The sequence below is a fragment of the Rhipicephalus microplus genome, unplaced genomic scaffold, assembly GCF_043290135.1.
Source record: "Rhipicephalus microplus isolate Deutch F79 unplaced genomic scaffold, USDA_Rmic scaffold_117, whole genome shotgun sequence".
NCBI lineage: Eukaryota > Metazoa > Arthropoda > Arachnida > Ixodida > Ixodidae > Rhipicephalus > Rhipicephalus microplus.
Genome location: NW_027464689.1, coordinates 122,501 through 129,320, shown reverse-complemented (window position 1 = coordinate 129,320; position 6,820 = coordinate 122,501). Strand labels below are relative to the sequence as shown.

At 59.1% G+C, this 6,820-nt stretch overlaps 2 non-coding genes across 2 annotated transcripts; both read left to right on the top strand.

Annotated features, from left to right (window-relative positions):
- The first annotated feature begins 2,846 nt into the window (after positions 1-2,846).
- On the top strand, positions 2,847-4,661 carry LOC142790694 (small subunit ribosomal RNA). Its single transcript, XR_012889707.1, has one exon. It is a non-coding gene; the product is annotated as a small subunit ribosomal RNA (ribosomal RNA).
- A 1,719-nt stretch (positions 4,662-6,380) lies between these two features.
- On the top strand, positions 6,381-6,533 carry LOC142790616 (5.8S ribosomal RNA). Its single transcript, XR_012889646.1, has one exon. It is a non-coding gene; the product is annotated as a 5.8S ribosomal RNA (ribosomal RNA).
- Positions 6,534-6,820: the final 287 nt, after the last annotated feature.

Below are 6,820 nucleotides of genomic sequence, written 5' to 3'. Positions count from 1 at the left end.
CACCCCGGCAGACGCAGAAAAAAAAAATTTTTTTTCGACCTTCTTTTTTGCTGGTCGAGCTCGGGTAACCCAGGTCGCAATGGGAGCCGCGCACGAAAGCGGCGTCGCGAGACGCGTTCGCGGTCGCTAGTCGCACGAGCTCGGCAACCGCGTCAGCCGGCGCGGAGTTCGGGATGCCGACGGCTAAGTGGGTACCGCTGCTCGGATGTTCGCCGTTTTTGGCCGAGTGAGTGCTGGCACTCCGGCGAAGCGAAACGGGGCCGATTCGGGCACGATATCGGCGTATTTCGACGTGCTCGCCAGCGACCGTCGCACGAGTACGGCAAAGCGCGTCTGCCGGGGCGAGGTTTGCGATGCCGACGAAAAAGTGGGAAGCGCCGCTCGGATCTTCGCCGTTTTTGCAGGAGTGAGTGGCGGCCCTCCTGCGAGACCAAGAAGCATCGACTCGCGCACGATATCGGTGTCTTTCGACGTGCCCGCCGGCCACCGCCGCACGAGTACGGCAAACCGCGTATGCCGGGGTGGGGTTGGCGACGCCGACGCAAAAGTGGGAACCGCCACTAGGATGTTCGCCGTTTTTGGCAGAGTGAGTGCTGGCACTCCGGCGAAGCGAAAGAGCGCGAATGCGCCCACGAAAGTGGCGTGTTTGGACGTGCTTGACGACGACCACCGCAGGAAAACGAAAAACCACGTCAGCCGGGGCGAGCGACCCATGGCGGTCTGGGTGCTTATCGCTGCTATTATAGGGGCACCCCGGCAGACGCAAAAAAAAAAAAAATTTTTTTTCGACATTCTTTCTTGCTCGTCGACCTCGGGTGACCCAGGTCGCAGTGGGAGCCGCGCACGAAAGCGGCGTCGCGAGACGGCTTCGCGGTCGCTAGTCGCACGAGCTCGGCAACCGCGTCTGCCGGGGCGGAGTTCGGGACGCCGACGGCTAAGTGGGAACCGCCGCTCGGATGTTCGCCGTTTGTGGCCGAGTGAGTGCTGGCACTCCGGCGAAGCCAAACGGGGCCGATTCCGGCACGATATCGGCGTCTTTCTACGTGCTCGCCGGCGACCGTCGCACGAGTACGGCAAAGTGCGTCTGCCGGGGCGGGGTTTGCGACGCGTACGCAATAGTGAGAACCGTCGCTCGGATGTTCGTCGTCTTTCGCCGAGCCAGTGCTGGCACTCCGGCGAAGCCGAACGGAGCCGATTCGGGCACGATATCGGCGTCTTTCCACGTGCTCGCCGGCGACCGTCGCACGAGTACGGTAAACCGCGTCAGCCGGGGCGGAGTTCGGGACGCCGATGCGAAAGTGGGAAGCGCCGCTCGGATCTTCGCCGTTTTTGGAGGAGTCAGTGGCGGCACTCCGGTGAAGCCAAGGTGCGCCAATTCGCGCACGATATCGGCGTCTTTCGACGTGCCCGCCGGCCACCGTCGCACGAGTACGGCAAACCTCGTCTGCCGGGGCGGGGTTTGCGACGCCGACGCAAAAGTGGGAACCGCCGCTCGGATGTTCGCCGTTTTTGGCAGAGTGAGTGCTGGCACTCCGGCGAAGCGAAAGAGCGTGAATGCGCCCACGAAAGTAGCGTATTTGGACGTGCTTGACGGCGACCGCCGCAGGAGTACGAAAAACCACGTCAGCCGGGGCGAGCGACCCACGGCGGTCTGGGTGCTTATCGCTGCTATTATAGGGGCACCCCGGCAGACGCAGAAAGAAAAAAAAAATGGGGACATGGCGTGCGTCACCGTGCGGCTTCGCAGCGTTGCCGAAGTCGCCGAGCCCTTCGACTGAGCCGAACGGCGGACAGGGAACGTTGGTCGGCCGTTCTAACCTGTCGGTGCCACGCCGAGACGTCGTTAAGGAAAACCGCGTCGTGGGCCTCTACGACGCCGTCGAGTCGTTGTACGTTTGGTGTCCAGCGTGTCGGCGGCGAGTAGCGGACACGTCGTTCACGACTTCGGTCTTTCGCAGTCGACGCGAACTTGCGGAGAGTCGTGGTGCCTCACGTTTTCGGCAGAAACCGCGGCGGAATTTTCCCGTGCGTGCGCGCACGACCTCGGTGCTGTGCCGTCAGCGTAGTGTTGCACAAACTCGTGGCCTACCCAAGGTGCGGTACGTTTGCGGCCGTATCCTCGGTGGGAATTTCGTGAGTAGGGTCGCAAATTCTACGACCTCGGCGGGTTTGAGAGCGACGTAGACTTGTGGCACGCTCAACGTGCCACACGTTTCGGGGCACACCCGCGGTGAAATTTTCTCGAGTACGCTCGTATTAGTGCCCAAGGAGGTCTGGGTACTTATCGCTGCTATTATGTGGGGGTTCTCGTGAGCGGCGTACGCGAAAGCGACCGGGTGTCTGATATGCGGCGGGCTTCGGCCTCGTCAAGCGTGTCCTCGGGTCTGCTCCAGGGGAATCCACGGCAGTCGTCTGCAGCCTCATCCGCTTGATGCGTTAGGGGCTGGTTGTCGGACGGTGCCGTTTTACCACGATATCGAGGTGTGTTCCGTGTCGTCCTCGGGCGATTCAGATGCGAAAGCGCCGAAGACGCGGGCGTGACCCGTCGTCTGGCGGCTTTGCAGTCTCGGCTCCGTTGCTAGTTCCGGCCGGTCCACCGACAGTGCAGCGGGCTTGGGCAACCCGCACGGCGCGACCGAGTCGATGCAACGAAAAAGAGCGAGCATGAACGTGCTTCTTGCCGCACGGCTCCCACTCGTCTTTCGGGAAGGTTGTGCCGTAGCGAGCTCGAACGCCGTCATCTCGGAGTGCAAAATAAGCGTGTTGGGGCGCCTGAAGGTGGCCTCCGCCGCACACAGACTGCGTCCGGCCCGCCGAAGGCGAGGACGGACGCGCAGTCGAACGATTACCTGGTTGATCCTGCCAGTAATCATATGCTTGTCTCAAAGATTAAGCCATGCATGTCTAAGTACATGCCGAAATAAGGCGAAACCGCGAATGGCTCATTAAATCAGTTATGGTTCCTTAGATCGTTTCTTCCTACTTGGATAACTGTGGCAATTCTAGAGCTAATACATGCAGTGAGCCTGGAGCCCTTTGGGTAACGGGTGCTTTTATTAGACCAAGATCGATCGGGTTTCGGCCCGTATTGTGTGGTGACTCTGGATAACTTTGTGCTGATCGCATGGCCACGAGCCGGCGACGTTTCTTTCAAGTGTCTGCCTTATCAACTTTCGATGGTAGGTTACTTGCTTACCATGGTTGTTACGGGTAACGGAGAATCAGGGTTCGATTCCGGAGAGGGAGCCTGAGAAACGGCTACCACATCCAAGGAAGGCAGCAGGCGCGCAAATTACCCACTCCCGGCACGGGGAGGTAGTGACGAAAAATAACAATACGGGACTCTTTTGAGGCCCCGTAATTGAAATGAGTACACTCTAAATCCTTTAACGAGGATCAATTGGAGGGCAAGTCTGGTGCCAGCAGCCGCGGTAATTCCAGCTCCAATAGCGTATACTAAAGCTGCTGCGGTTAAAAAGCTCGTAGTTGGATCTCAGTTCCAGACGAGTAGTGCATCTACCCGATGCGACGGCTCGGACTGAACATCATGCCGGTTCTTTCTTGGTGCACTTCATTGTGTGCCTCGAGATGGCCGGTGCTTTTACTTTGAAAAAATTAGAGTGCTCAACGCAGGCGAGTCGCCTGAATAAACTTGCATGGAATAATAGAACAAGACCTCGTTTCTGTTCTGTTGGTTTTTGGAATACGAGGTAATGATTAAGAGGGACGGACGGGGGCATTCGTATTGCGGCGCTAGAGGTGAAATTCTTGGACCGTCGCAAGACGAACTACTGCGAAAGCATTTGCCAAGAATGTTTTCATTGATCAAGAACGAAAGTCAGAGGTTCGAAGGCGATCAGATACCGCCCTAGTTCTGACCATAAACGATGCCAACCAGCGATCCGCCTGAGTTACTCAAATGACTCGGCGGGCAGCTTCCGGGAAACCAAAGTATTTGGGTTCCGGGGGAAGTATGGTTGCAAAGCTGAAACTTAAAGGAATTGACGGAAGGGCACCACCAGGAGTGGAGCCTGCGGCTTAATTTGACTCAACACGGGAAAACTTACCCGGCCCGGACACTGGGAGGATTGACAGATTGAGAGCTCTTTCTTGATTCGGTGGATGGTGGTGCATGGCCGTTCTTAGTTGGTGGAGCGATTTGTCTGGTTAATTCCGATAACGAACGAGACTCTAGCCTATTAAATAGGTGCGGGGTTCCCAGCACCTTACAACCTTCTTAGAGGGACAAGCGGCTCCTAGCCGCACGAAACAGAGCAATAACAGGTCTGTGATGCCCTTAGATGTCCGGGGCCGCACGCGCGCTACACTGAAGGAAGCAGCGTGTCTTTATCCCTGTCTGAAAAGACTGGGTAACCCGTGGAACTTCTTTCGTGATTGGGATAGGGGCTTGCAATTGTTCCCCTTGAACGAGGAATTCCCAGTAAGCGCGAGTCATAAGCTCGCGTTGATTACGTCCCTGCCCTTTGTACACACCGCCCGTCGCTACTACCGATTGAATGATTTAGTGAGGTCTTCGGACCGATGTCCGGCGCGGCCTTTCGGTTGCGCCGGTCTGTTGGAAAGATGACCAAACTTGATCATTTAGAGGAAGTAAAAGTCGTAACAAGGTTTCCGTAGGTGAACCTGCGGAAGGATCATTAACGGATTGTGAAGGGTGAGCGCCTCAGCTGCGTCTGCGCCCGACACTTTCTGCCGCTGACCCCGTTTGGACGCGGGGTCGGCTTTTCCCCACGGGGCTGCCTGAATGTGGAGCGGCACCCCGTGACAAATTGTTGCGCCCAGCGGACGCCAACACCGCGACCTTGGACGGTCGGCCAGGTGGCGGACGCGGGTACAAACGGCGCAACGCACTCATAGGTCGGCTTTCGACCCGCCACTGCACCGTGGCTCGAAGCGCTCGAAATGCGCGACCCGACCGCTGCGGGACCGCCTAGTACTGTAAACAGGAGCGGCGGAGCGCGAACGGCGAGTCGTGGTTACGTCGGTAGAAGGCGAGGCTGCGCGTTCCCGAAACGCCAGCCGAGTGCCCTCCCGACCGTTCGAGCGTGCAAGAACGAGACCCGACAATCGCGCGGCGACTGCCAAGTACGAGAGGAACGGCACAAGCGTCGGCGGTCGGTCAAGGAACTGGCGATGTGACGGGTCCGCTGTGCACCAGTGCATACCGTCCCGCCGTCCGCGGCAAGCGCCTCCGCGTCCTCGGGTGACGGAGGCTGCCGGTCGGTTCTTGCAGGCGAGGGATCTCGCTGGCACCGGTTCGCGTTGACGCGCGGCCGGTCATGGCACGGCGATGCGACGGCCGAGGTGCGCAGTACTCGATGGAGGAACCGCACGCTCCGATGACCGTCCCGCCCTCCGCGGCGTATGCGTACCGACCGTAATGGTTGCAGCAGCGCCGGCCGGCTTTTGAATTCGCCACACGAAACACGGTGCGAGATCGCGGTTAGGGGAGCGTCGACGTTGCCAGGCGTTTTGCTTGCTGCCGAGGGAAAGGCGGCACGGCCACGTCGCGCTCGTCGCGATTAGCGGGTCTGCGCGCTTTGGGAAGGTGCCGCAACGACTTGCCGAAAGAGGAAGCACGGAAGAACGAGGGACTTGGACGTCCCGACAATTGAACGCACTTGCGGCCAGGCCCTTGCTGGCTTCGTTCTTCCGCCTCGAGTAGGCTCGTACGCGGCTCCGGCGCCGAAAGTGGTCCTTGGCACCGACTTCGGTGGACGTGGGAAGTGCCGCGCAAGTACGGCGCGCCTGGCTCCACCTGTTGGCTAAAGTAGGCAGCCGGATCGGCATTTTGGTGTGCGGTGGCAAACCGTGGATGCGAAAAAAGCTTGTGCGATTTCGTGGAACAAAAAGCGGGGGTCCCCCTTTTTATGCGGAGGAGACCGACCCGCCTGCCGTGGTGAACCGCGACGCCACGGTAAAAACGGGAGAGGCTTGTCGATGGGACCGTGCATCCCGCGCTCCACGGAGGCCGGGAGGCGGCCGCCCGAGGAAATGTGTAGCCGTCGAGGCCCGCATCTGCGTGCACTCTTATCCAAATGGGTGTACCGCAGGCATTTTCTGGTTAGGCGGGCCAATGAGAGCGAGCACACAACGATACCTACGGGTCCGGCTTGGAGAACCGGCTTCGACGCCTCCCGAGTATTTATAGAGGGGTGGACCACGAAAGCACTCGCAAGTAGCGAAAGCGAAACGCCGTCCGAAACACACCGTTTGCTCGATTTGCGGCAGCCGAAAAAGGCGCGGCAGAGTTTTGGAGTCCAAGCGTGCGCTGAAAAGCGCCCTTCTTGGCCACTGTTTGGCCGAGTGCCAGAAACGTTTGGTTTTGACTGTACGGAATTGAACAAACACTTTTTCACGACTCTAAGCGGTGGATCACTCGGTTCTCGGGTCGATGAAGAACGCAGCCAGCTGCGAGACTTGGTGTGAATTGCAGGACACACTGAGCACTGATTCTTTGAACGCACATTGCGGCCTTGGGTCTTCCCTTGGCTTCGTCTGTCTGAGGGTCGGATCACATATCAAGAGAGCCTTCGGCGCACAAGGGAACGTGAGCCGTCGACTCGTTTTGACCGCGTCGGCAACACGGACAGCACGCTGAACACCTCACAGCGAGCGCCAACAGCGGCCACTCAAGGGCGAGACGGTGGCGACCGTCGTGCCAGAGCCCAACCGAAACGGGGGCGACCGACTGCATTGAGGATGTGGCACCTCGTTGAGACCGCCGCAGGACTTCGAGTCGGAAGGAAGCCTGCAGGGAAAGTGCGGTCGAGGTTGCGTACTCCTCTCTGCGACCGGG